General features: G+C 30.7%; 1 long non-coding RNA gene across 6 annotated transcripts; it reads left to right on the plus strand.

Annotated features, from left to right (window-relative positions):
* The first annotated feature begins 1,124 nt into the window (after nt 1-1,124).
* On the plus strand, nt 1,125-13,421 carry LOC127732882 (uncharacterized). 6 transcript variants are annotated; one of them, XR_007996471.1, is made up of 8 exons: nt 1,125-1,611; nt 3,195-3,291; nt 4,877-4,973; nt 6,558-6,655; nt 8,242-8,339; nt 9,925-10,021; nt 11,606-11,702; nt 13,289-13,421. It is a non-coding gene; the product is annotated as an uncharacterized LOC127732882 (long non-coding RNA). The 6 variants fall into 6 exon arrangements; XR_007996475.1 differs by lacking the exon at nt 8,242-8,339; XR_007996472.1 differs by lacking the exon at nt 6,558-6,655.
* Nucleotides 13,422-13,437: the final 16 nt, after the last annotated feature.

Raw genomic sequence — 13,437 nt, forward strand, 5'->3', positions numbered from 1 at the left:
CCTGTTAATAAAGTTTATTGCAGTTTAATGTCGAAGAAACTTGCTTACTTTACAAGAGTTTTATTAATTATATAAACAGCTATACTTATCTAAAATCCAGTCGTAGAATATGTAAGAAAAGAAAATAAACAGATCTCTTTAACTTCACTTCAACATATTTTCACTAATCGTTAGATTTAGTTCATTTGTACTTCGTAATAAATCTTGCTATCCATTACAAATTATTACATAAGCATCATCATTATGTAAGAACTTTTTATGTTAATAATTCGTTTTGCAAAAATTATATTGCGGAACGTTGAAATTCTTAAACATTATTTACGATCACCAAAATACCTGTTGGTCATAAATAAATTAAGCCGATATTTACAGGGGTAAATTCAGTAAATAAATATACGTCATCAGGGACCGCCCATTTGGGGGAGAGCTTTCTGTATTAAACTGAAGTCATGTGCTCTTCTGATTGGTAGATAATGTTTGTAATAAATATTTTTTGATAGATGGATAAAAACTAGAGTTGAAAAAAAATAAAAAATAAATGCTGAATGTACTAATTTTTTTTACTACAGGGTTGAAGAGTAATGGGGGTCAGTGAAGGAATTAAGTGCGAATCTACAGTGTTTGTAAACAAGGCCATGTGAATGCCCAAAAATGCCGCATGACCCTATGTTTTTATTGTTGCAAATGATAGGGCTACATTTGTACTTTCATGAATGATATATGAAATTTTCTAATTTCTAAAGGTAAATCAGGTATAAATTTAATTCAAGACATAGATTAGCATTACAGTCAATGGGAGATTTTTTACTGAATTTACCCCTATAGGAAAATATGCATTCTGTCACTGTATTTGTCCAAGGCCACACAATAATCACAAAACTTATTTCCTGTGTATATTAATGTAATGGAAGCATTTTGGAACCATTTGAAGTTGTTTTTTACACAAATTTCTATGTTTAACTCGGCTATCCAAGATGCACTGAGTGTACTGTGAGAGGAAGCATGGGGTATATGGTAAAAATCAGTTTTTGTGTCCAGATTGAAAGAAACAATAGAAATTACACTTGAGAGTTATGATATCAATGAAAGGCATAAATATTCTCCCCATTTTGCACATATTTCTCCTCATTATGTGTAAAATCATATGGAAAATCAGAATTACCTCCCTTTGACAGTGTATTTTTTTTTAGCTGTGTTTCACCATGTTAAGTTGTAGAACAAGTTGTAAATAAGCACTTTTCAAGTATTTTAACACTTGAATAATCTGACCGCATGAAGATATTCATTTATTTTTACATAACGCATTGCGTTTCTTTATTTAAAAAAAATTGTAGATAACTTTTTATGATTACATGCCCTTCATCTATGAAACTAGTGTTGAAATGTTTGTAATTGGATTACTATGTTAAATAATTGCTTTTGAATATTCTAAATTTTTACTTTAATCTTCCAAATGCAAAGTTTGGTCATACCCAGTCTTATTTTTTCATATTTGGCACTTTTTTCTACTTCAGTTTTGTCTGTCTAGTTTTGGCGAAGAAACCATCCTGATGTTGGGGTAACAGGAATTTCTGCAGAGTGATTGTCAATGACATTTTGTGAACTTTACAAGTAATTAAAACACAAATTTAGTAAAATGAAACATAATTGTTGGTTTTTTTTGTATGAAACTGCTTACAAAAGCCTTTGAAAAGTGTTTTTGTGGTCTTTTCAGGGTATTTAATCAAAAACTTCCATATAAGGCAAAATTTAACTAAGAGTGCAGCAAGACTTTAGTTTCTAGATGTACTTGCAATACTGGTCAAAGCAAACACAGAAAACAATTCATATTTATTAAGCATAGTATTTTACACCATTCTTTTACAAACAGTCAATATGCAACTTTATATACCAAATATACATTGGCCGCAGTATGGGCTGTAGTATAAATTTTCCTCTATCTTTACAAGTTCAACATTTATGAATGTTGTATTGAAACTGGAACTTGAAAATTGGATACATTACATGATTATTACAAAAAAAGAGGGAAAAGCTACTAAAAAGTCCCTTATAGGGGTAAATTCAGTAAATAAATATACGTCATCAGGGACCGCCCATTTGGGGGAGAGCTTTCTGTATTAAACTGAAGTCATGTGCTCTTCTGATTGGTAGATAATGTTTGTAATAAATATTTTTTGATAGATGGATAAAAACTAGAGTTGAAAAAAAATAAAAAATAAATGCTGAATGTACTAATTTTTTTTACTACAGGGTTGAAGAGTAATGGGGGTCAGTGAAGGAATTAAGTGCGAATCTACAGTGTTTGTAAACAAGGCCATGTGAATGCCCAAAAATGCCGCATGACCCTATGTTTTTATTGTTGCAAATGATAGGGCTACATTTGTACTTTCATGAATGATATATGAAATTTTCTAATTTCTAAAGGTAAATCAGGTATAAATTTAATTCAAGACATAGATTAGCATTACAGTCAATGGGAGATTTTTTACTGAATTTACCCCTATAGGAAAATATGCATTCTGTCACTGTATTTGTCCAAGGCCACACAATAATCACAAAACTTATTTCCTGTGTATATTAATGTAATGGAAGCATTTTGGAACCATTTGAAGTTGTTTTTTACACAAATTTCTATGTTTAACTCGGCTATCCAAGATGCACTGAGTGTACTGTGAGAGGAAGCATGGGGTATATGGTAAAAATCAGTTTTTGTGTCCAGATTGAAAGAAACAATAGAAATTACACTTGAGAGTTATGATATCAATGAAAGGCATAAATATTCTCCCCATTTTGCACATATTTCTCCTCATTATGTGTAAAATCATATGGAAAATCAGAATTACCTCCCTTTGACAGTGTATTTTTTTTTAGCTGTGTTTCACCATGTTAAGTTGTAGAACAAGTTGTAAATAAGCACTTTTCAAGTATTTTAACACTTGAATAATCTGACCGCATGAAGATATTCATTTATTTTTACATAACGCATTGCGTTTCTTTATTTAAAAAAATTGTAGATAACTTTTTATGATTACATGCCCTTCATCTATGAAACTAGTGTTGAAATGTTTGTAATTGGATTACTATGTTAAATAATTGCTTTTGAATATTCTAAATTTTTACTTTAATCTTCCAAATGCAAAGTTTGGTCATACCCAGTCTTATTTTTTCATATTTGGCACTTTTTTCTACTTCAGTTTTGTCTGTCTAGTTTTGGCGAAGAAACCATCCTGATGTTGGGGTAACAGGAATTTCTGCAGAGTGATTGTCAATGACATTTTGTGAACTTTACAAGTAATTAAAACACAAATTTAGTAAAATGAAACATAATTGTTGGTTTTTTTTGTATGAAACTGCTTACAAAAGCCTTTGAAAAGTGTTTTTGTGGTCTTTTCAGGGTATTTAATCAAAAACTTCCATATAAGGCAAAATTTAACTAAGAGTGCAGCAAGACTTTAGTTTCTAGATGTACTTGCAATACTGGTCAAAGCAAACACAGAAAACAATTCATATTTATTAAGCATAGTATTTTACACCATTCTTTTACAAACAGTCAATATGCAACTTTATATACCAAATATACATTGGCCGCAGTATGGGCTGTAGTATAAATTTTCCTCTATCTTTACAAGTTCAACATTTATGAATGTTGTATTGAAACTGGAACTTGAAAATTGGATACATTACATGATTATTACAAAAAAAGAGGGAAAAGCTACTAAAAAGTCCCTTATAGGGGTAAATTCAGTAAATAAATATACGTCATCAGGGACCGCCCATTTGGGGGAGAGCTTTCTGTATTAAACTGAAGTCATGTGCTCTTCTGATTGGTAGATAATGTTTGTAATAAATATTTTTTGATAGATGGATAAAAACTAGAGTTGAAAAAAAATAAAAAATAAATGCTGAATGTACTAATTTTTTTTACTACAGGGTTGAAGAGTAATGGGGGTCAGTGAAGGAATTAAGTGCGAATCTACAGTGTTTGTAAACAAGGCCATGTGAATGCCCAAAAATGCCGCATGACCCTATGTTTTTATTGTTGCAAATGATAGGGCTACATTTGTACTTTCATGAATGATATATGAAATTTTCTAATTTCTAAAGGTAAATCAGGTATAAATTTAATTCAAGACATAGATTAGCATTACAGTCAATGGGAGATTTTTTACTGAATTTACCCCTATAGGAAAATATGCATTCTGTCACTGTATTTGTCCAAGGCCACACAATAATCACAAAACTTATTTCCTGTGTATATTAATGTAATGGAAGCATTTTGGAACCATTTGAAGTTGTTTTTTACACAAATTTCTATGTTTAACTCGGCTATCCAAGATGCACTGAGTGTACTGTGAGAGGAAGCATGGGGTATATGGTAAAAATCAGTTTTTGTGTCCAGATTGAAAGAAACAATAGAAATTACACTTGAGAGTTATGATATCAATGAAAGGCATAAATATTCTCCCCATTTTGCACATATTTCTCCTCATTATGTGTAAAATCATATGGAAAATCAGAATTACCTCCCTTTGACAGTGTATTTTTTTTTAGCTGTGTTTCACCATGTTAAGTTGTAGAACAAGTTGTAAATAAGCACTTTTCAAGTATTTTAACACTTGAATAATCTGACCGCATGAAGATATTCATTTATTTTTACATAACGCATTGCGTTTTCTTTATTTAAAAAAAATTGTAGATAACTTTTTATGATTACATGCCCTTCATCTATGAAACTAGTGTTGAAATGTTTGTAATTGGATTACTATGTTAAATAATTGCTTTTGAATATTCTAAATTTTTACTTTAATCTTCCAAATGCAAAGTTTGGTCATACCCAGTCTTATTTTTTCATATTTGGCACTTTTTTCTACTTCAGTTTTGTCTGTCTAGTTTTGGCGAAGAAACCATCCTGATGTTGGGGTAACAGGAATTTCTGCAGAGTGATTGTCAATGACATTTTGTGAACTTTACAAGTAATTAAAACACAAATTTAGTAAAATGAAACATAATTGTTGGTTTTTTTTGTATGAAACTGCTTACAAAAGCCTTTGAAAAGTGTTTTTGTGGTCTTTTCAGGGTATTTAATCAAAAACTTCCATATAAGGCAAAATTTAACTAAGAGTGCAGCAAGACTTTAGTTTCTAGATGTACTTGCAATACTGGTCAAAGCAAACACAGAAAACAATTCATATTTATTAAGCATAGTATTTTACACCATTCTTTTACAAACAGTCAATATGCAACTTTATATACCAAATATACATTGGCCGCAGTATGGGCTGTAGTATAAATTTTCCTCTATCTTTACAAGTTCAACATTTATGAATGTTGTATTGAAACTGGAACTTGAAAATTGGATACATTACATGATTATTACAAAAAAAGAGGGAAAAGCTACTAAAAAGTCCCTTATAGGGGTAAATTCAGTAAATAAATATACGTCATCAGGGAGCCGCCCATTTGGGGGAGAGCTTTCTGTATTAAACTGAAGTCATGTGCTCTTCTGATTGGTAGATAATGTTTGTAATAAATATTTTTTGATAGATGGATAAAAACTAGAGTTGAAAAAAAATAAAAAATAAATGCTGAATGTACTAATTTTTTTTACTACAGGGTTGAAGAGTAATGGGGGTCAGTGAAGGAATTAAGTGCGAATCTACAGTGTTTGTAAACAAGGCCATGTGAATGCCCAAAAATGCCGCATGACCCTATGTTTTTATTGTTGCAAATGATAGGGCTACATTTGTACTTTCATGAATGATATATGAAATTTTCTAATTTCTAAAGGTAAATCAGGTATAAATTTAATTCAAGACATAGATTAGCATTACAGTCAATGGGAGATTTTTTACTGAATTTACCCCTATAGGAAAATATGCATTCTGTCACTGTATTTGTCCAAGGCCACACAATAATCACAAAACTTATTTCCTGTGTATATTAATGTAATGGAAGCATTTTGGAACCATTTGAAGTTGTTTTTTACACAAATTTCTATGTTTAACTCGGCTATCCAAGATGCACTGAGTGTACTGTGAGAGGAAGCATGGGGTATATGGTAAAAATCAGTTTTTGTGTCCAGATTGAAAGAAACAATAGAAATTACACTTGAGAGTTATGATATCAATGAAAGGCATAAATATTCTCCCCATTTTGCACATATTTCTCCTCATTATGTGTAAAATCATATGGAAAATCAGAATTACCTCCCTTTGACAGTGTATTTTTTTTTAGCTGTGTTTCACCATGTTAAGTTGTAGAACAAGTTGTAAATAAGCACTTTTCAAGTATTTTAACACTTGAATAATCTGACCGCATGAAGATATTCATTTATTTTTACATAACGCATTGCGTTTCTTTATTTAAAAAAAATTGTAGATAACTTTTTATGATTACATGCCCTTCATCTATGAAACTAGTGTTGAAATGTTTGTAATTGGATTACTATGTTAAATAATTGCTTTTGAATATTCTAAATTTTACTTTAATCTTCCAAATGCAAAGTTTGGTCATACCCAGTCTTATTTTTTCATATTTGGCACTTTTTTCTACTTCAGTTTTGTCTGTCTAGTTTTGGCGAAGAAACCATCCTGATGTTGGGGGTAACAGGAATTTCTGCAGAGTGATTGTCAATGACATTTTGTGAACTTTACAAGTAATTAAAACACAAATTTAGTAAAATGAAACATAATTGTTGGTTTTTTTTTGTATGAAACTGCTTACAAAAGCCTTTGAAAAGTGTTTTTGTGGTCTTTTCAGGGTATTTAATCAAAAACTTCCATATAAGGCAAAATTTAACTAAGAGTGCAGCAAGACTTTAGTTTCTAGATGTACTTGCAATACTGGTCAAAGCAAACACAGAAAACAATTCATATTTATTAAGCATAGTATTTTACACCATTCTTTTACAAACAGTCAATATGCAACTTTATATACCAAATATACATTGGCCGCAGTATGGGCTGTAGTATAAATTTTCCTCTATCTTTACAAGTTCAACATTTATGAATGTTGTATTGAAACTGGAACTTGAAAATTGGATACATTACATGATTATTACAAAAAAAGAGGGAAAAGCTACTAAAAAGTCCCTTATAGGGGTAAATTCAGTAAATAAATATACGTCATCAGGGACCGCCCATTTGGGGGAGAGCTTTCTGTATTAAACTGAAGTCATGTGCTCTTCTGATTGGTAGATAATGTTTGTAATAAATATTTTTTGATAGATGGATAAAAACTAGAGTTGAAAAAAAATAAAAAATAAATGCTGAATGTACTAATTTTTTTTACTACAGGGTTGAAGAGTAATGGGGGTCAGTGAAGGAATTAAGTGCGAATCTACAGTGTTTGTAAACAAGGCCATGTGAATGCCCAAAAATGCCGCATGACCCTATGTTTTTATTGTTGCAAATGATAGGGCTACATTTGTACTTTCATGAATGATATATGAAATTTTCTAATTTCTAAAGGTAAATCAGGTATAAATTTAATTCAAGACATAGATTAGCATTACAGTCAATGGGAGATTTTTTACTGAATTTACCCCTATAGGAAAATATGCATTCTGTCACTGTATTTGTCCAAGGCCACACAATAATCACAAAACTTATTTCCTGTGTATATTAATGTAATGGAAGCATTTTGGAACCATTTGAAGTTGTTTTTTACACAAATTTCTATGTTTAACTCGGCTATCCAAGATGCACTGAGTGTACTGTGAGAGGAAGCATGGGGTATATGGTAAAAATCAGTTTTTGTGTCCAGATTGAAAGAAACAATAGAAATTACACTTGAGAGTTATGATATCAATGAAAGGCATAAATATTCTCCCCATTTTGCACATATTTCTCCTCATTATGTGTAAAATCATATGGAAAATCAGGAATTACCTCCCTTTGACAGTGTATTTTTTTTTAGCTGTGTTTCACCATGTTAAGTTGTAGAACAAGTTGTAAATAAGCACTTTTCAAGTATTTTAACACTTGAATAATCTGACCGCATGAAGATATTCATTTATTTTTACATAACGCATTGCGTTTCTTTATTTAAAAAAAATTGTAGATAACTTTTTATGATTACATGCCCTTCATCTATGAAACTAGTGTTGAAATGTTTGTAATTGGATTACTATGTTAAATAATTGCTTTTGAATATTCTAAATTTTTACTTTAATCTTCCAAATGCAAAGTTTGGTCATACCCAGTCTTATTTTTTCATATTTGGCACTTTTTTCTACTTCAGTTTTGTCTGTCTAGTTTTGGCGAAGAAACCATCCTGATGTTGGGGGTAACAGGAATTTCTGCAGAGTGATTGTCAATGACATTTTGTGAACTTTACAAGTAATTAAAACACAAATTTAGTAAAATGAAACATAATTGTTGGTTTTTTTTTGTATGAAACTGCTTACAAAAGCCTTTGAAAAGTGTTTTTGTGGTCTTTTCAGGGTATTTAATCAAAAACTTCCATATAAGGCAAAATTTAACTAAGAGTGCAGCAAGACTTTAGTTTCTAGATGTACTTGCAATACTGGTCAAAGCAAACACAGAAAACAATTCATATTTATTAAGCATAGTATTTTACACCATTCTTTTACAAACAGTCAATATGCAACTTTATATACCAAATATACATTGGCCGCAGTATGGGCTGTAGTATAAATTTTCCTCTATCTTTACAAGTTCAACATTTATGAATGTTGTATTGAAACTGGAACTTGAAAATTGGATACATTACATGATTATTACAAAAAAAGAGGGAAAAGCTACTAAAAGTCCCTTATAGGGGTAAATTCAGTAAATAAATATACGTCATCAGGGACCGCCCATTTGGGGGAGAGCTTTCTGTATTAAACTGAAGTCATGTGCTCTTCTGATTGGTAGATAATGTTTGTAATAAATATTTTTTGATAGATGGATAAAAACTAGAGTTGAAAAAAAATAAAAAATAAATGCTGAATGTACTAATTTTTTTTACTACAGGGTTGAAGAGTAATGGGGGTCAGTGAAGGAATTAAGTGCGAATCTACAGTGTTTGTAAACAAGGCCATGTGAATGCCCAAAAATGCCGCATGACCCTATGTTTTTATTGTTTGCAAATGATAGGGCTACATTTGTACTTTCATGAATGATATATGAAATTTTCTAATTTCTAAAGGTAAATCAGGTATAAATTTAATTCAAGACATAGATTAGCATTACAGTCAATGGGAGATTTTTTACTGAATTTACCCCTATAGGAAAATATGCATTCTGTCACTGTATTTGTCCAAGGCCACACAATAATCACAAAACTTATTTCCTGTGTATATTAATGTAATGGAAGCATTTTGGAACCATTTGAAGTTGTTTTTTACACAAATTTCTATGTTTAACTCGGCTATCCAAGATGCACTGAGTGTACTGTGAGAGGAAGCATGGGGTATATGGTAAAAATCAGTTTTTGTGTCCAGATTGAAAGAAACAATAGAAATTACACTTGAGAGTTATGATATCAATGAAAGGCATAAATATTCTCCCCATTTTGCACATATTTCTCCTCATTATGTGTAAAATCATATGGAAAATCAGAATTACCTCCCTTTGACAGTGTATTTTTTTTTAGCTGTGTTTCACCATGTTAAGTTGTAGAACAAGTTGTAAATAAGCACTTTTCAAGTATTTTAACACTTGAATAATCTGACCGCATGAAGATATTCATTTATTTTTACATAACGCATTGCGTTTCTTTATTTAAAAAAAATTGTAGATAACTTTTTATGATTACATGCCCTTCATCTATGAAACTAGTGTTGAAATGTTTGTAATTGGATTACTATGTTAAATAATTGCTTTTGAATATTCTAAATTTTTACTTTAATCTTCCAAATGCAAAGTTTGGTCATACCCAGTCTTATTTTTTCATATTTGGCACTTTTTTCTACTTCAGTTTTGTCTGTCTAGTTTTGGCGAAGAAACCATCCTGATGTTGGGGTAACAGGAATTTCTGCAGAGTGATTGTCAATGACATTTTGTGAACTTTACAAGTAATTAAAACACAAATTTAGTAAAATGAAACATAATTGTTGGTTTTTTTTTGTATGAAACTGCTTACAAAAGCCTTTGAAAAGTGTTTTTGTGGTCTTTTCAGGGTATTTAATCAAAAACTTCCATATAAGGCAAAATTTAACTAAGAGTGCAGCAAGACTTTAGTTTCTAGATGTACTTGCAATACTGGTCAAAGCAAACACAGAAAACAATTCATATTTATTAAGCATAGTATTTTACACCATTCTTTTACAAACAGTCAATATGCAACTTTATATACCAAATATACATTGGCCGCAGTATGGGCTGTAGTATAAATTTTCCTCTATCTTTACAAGTTCAACATTTATGAATGTTGTATTGAAACTGGAACTTGAAATTGGATACATTACATGATTATTACAAAAAAAGAGGGAAAAGCTACTAAAAAGTCCCTTATAGGGGTAAATTCAGTAAATAAATATACGTCATCAGGGACCGCCCATTTGGGGGAGAGCTTTCTGTATTAAACTGAAGTCATGTGCTCTTCTGATTGGTAGATAATGTTTGTAATAAATATTTTTTGATAGATGGATAAAAACTAGAGTTGAAAAAAAATAAAAAATAAATGCTGAATGTACTAATTTTTTTTACTACAGGGTTGAAGAGTAATGGGGGTCAGTGAAGGAATTAAGTGCGAATCTACAGTGTTTGTAAACAAGGCCATGTGAATGCCCAAAAATGCCGCATGACCCTATGTTTTTATTGTTGCAAATGATAGGGCTACATTTGTACTTTCATGAATGATATATGAAATTTTCTAATTTCTAAAGGTAAATCAGGTATAAATTTAATTCAAGACATAGATTAGCATTACAGTCAATGGGAGATTTTTTACTGAATTTACCCCTATAGGAAAATATGCATTCTGTCACTGTATTTGTCCAAGGCCACACAATAATCACAAAACTTATTTCCTGTGTATATTAATGTAATGGAAGCATTTTGGAACCATTTGAAGTTGTTTTTTACACAAATTTCTATGTTTAACTCGGCTATCCAAGATGCACTGAGTGTACTGTGAGAGGAAGCATGGGGTATATGGTAAAAATCAGTTTTTGTGTCCAGATTGAAAGAAACAATAGAAATTACACTTGAGAGTTATGATATCAATGAAAGGCATAAATATTCTCCCCATTTTGCACATATTTCTCCTCATTATGTGTAAAATCATATGGAAAATCAGAATTACCTCCCTTTGACAGTGTAATTTTTTTTAGCTGTGTTTCACCATGTTAAGTTGTAGAACAAGTTGTAAATAAGCACTTTTCAAGTATTTTAACACTTGAATAATCTGACCGCATGAAGATATTCATTTATTTTTACATAACGCATTGCGTTTCTTTATTTAAAAAAAATTGTAGATAACTTTTTATGATTACATGCCCTTCATCTATGAAACTAGTGTTGAAATGTTTGTAATTGGATTACTATGTTAAATAATTGCTTTTGAATATTCTAAATTTTTACTTTAATCTTCCAAATGCAAAGTTTGGTCATACCCAGTCTTATTTTTTCATATTTGGCACTTTTTTCTACTTCAGTTTTGTCTGTCTAGTTTTGGCGAAGAAACCATCCTGATGTTGGGGTAACAGGAATTTCTGCAGAGTGATTGTCAATGACATTTTGTGAACTTTACAAGTAATTAAAACACAAATTTAGTAAAATGAAACATAATTGTTGGTTTTTTTTTGTATGAAACTGCTTACAAAAGCCTTTGAAAAGTGTTTTTGTGGTCTTTTCAGGGTATTTAATCAAAAACTTCCATATAAGGCAAAATTTAACTAAGAGTGCAGCAAGACTTTAGTTTCTAGATGTACTTGCAATACTGGTCAAAGCAAACACAGAAAACAATTCATATTTATTAAGCATAGTATTTTACACCATTCTTTTACAAACAGTCAATATGCAACTTTATATACCAAATATACATTGGCCGCAGTATGGGCTGTAGTATAAATTTTCCTCTATCTTTACAAGTTCAACATTTATGAATGTTGTATTGAAACTGGAACTTGAAAATTGGATACATTACATGATTATTACAAAAAAAGAGGGAAAAGCTACTAAAAAGTCCCTTATAGGGGTAAATTCAGTAAATAAATATACGTCATCAGGGACCGCCCATTTGGGGGAGAGCTTTCTGTATTAAACTGAAGTCATGTGCTCTTCTGATTGGTAGATAATGTTTGTAATAAATATTTTTGATAGATGGATAAAAACTAGAGTTGAAAAAAAATAAAAAATAAATGCTGAATGTACTAATTTTTTTTACTACAGGGTTGAAGAGTAATGGGGGTCAGTGAAGGAATTAAGTGCGAATCTACAGTGTTTGTAAACAAGGGCCATGTGAATGCCCAAAAATGCCGCATGACCCTATGTTTTTTATTGTTGCAAATGATAGGGCTACATTTGTACTTTCATGAATGATATATGAAATTTTCTAATTTCTAAAGGTAAATCAGGTATAAATTTAATTCAAGACATAGATTAGCATTACAGTCAATGGGAGATTTTTTACTGAATTTACCCCTATAGGAAAATATGCATTCTGTCACTGTATTTGTCCAAGGCCACACAATAATCACAAAACTTATTTCCTGTGTATATTAATGTAATGGAAGCATTTTGGAACCATTTGAAGTTGTTTTTTACACAAATTTCTATGTTTAACTCGGCTATCCAAGATGCACTGAGTGTACTGTGAGAGGAAGCATGGGGTATATGGTAAAAATCAGTTTTTGTGTCCAGATTGAAAGAAACAATAGAAATTACACTTGAGAGTTATGATATCAATGAAAGGCATAAATATTCTCCCCATTTTGCACATATTTCTCCTCATTATGTGTAAAATCATATGGAAAATCAGAATTACCTCCCTTTGACAGTGTATTTTTTTTTAGCTGTGTTTCACCATGTTAAGTTGTAGAACAAGTTGTAAATAAGCACTTTTCAAGTATTTTAACACTTGAATAATCTGACCGCATGAAGATATTCATTTATTTTTACATAACGCATTGCGTTTCTTTATTTAAAAAAAATTGTAGATAACTTTTTATGATTACATGCCCTTCATCTATGAAACTAGTGTTGAAATGTTTGTAATTGGATTACTATGTTAAATAATTGCTTTTGAATATTCTAAATTTTTACTTTAATCTTCCAAATGCAAAGTTTGGTCATACCCAGTCTTATTTTTTCATATTTGGCACTTTTTTCTACTTCAGTTTTGTCTGTCTAGTTTTGGCGAAGAAACCATCCTGATGTTGGGGTAACAGGAATTTCTGCAGAGTGATTGTCAATGACATTTTGTGAACTTTACAAGTAATTAAAACACAAATTTAGTAAAATGAAACATAATTGTTGGTTTTTTTTG

The sequence above is a fragment of the Mytilus californianus genome, unplaced genomic scaffold (assembly GCF_021869535.1).
Source record: "Mytilus californianus isolate M0D057914Y unplaced genomic scaffold, xbMytCali1.0.p SCAF_29, whole genome shotgun sequence".
Classification (NCBI taxonomy): domain Eukaryota; kingdom Metazoa; phylum Mollusca; class Bivalvia; order Mytilida; family Mytilidae; genus Mytilus; species Mytilus californianus.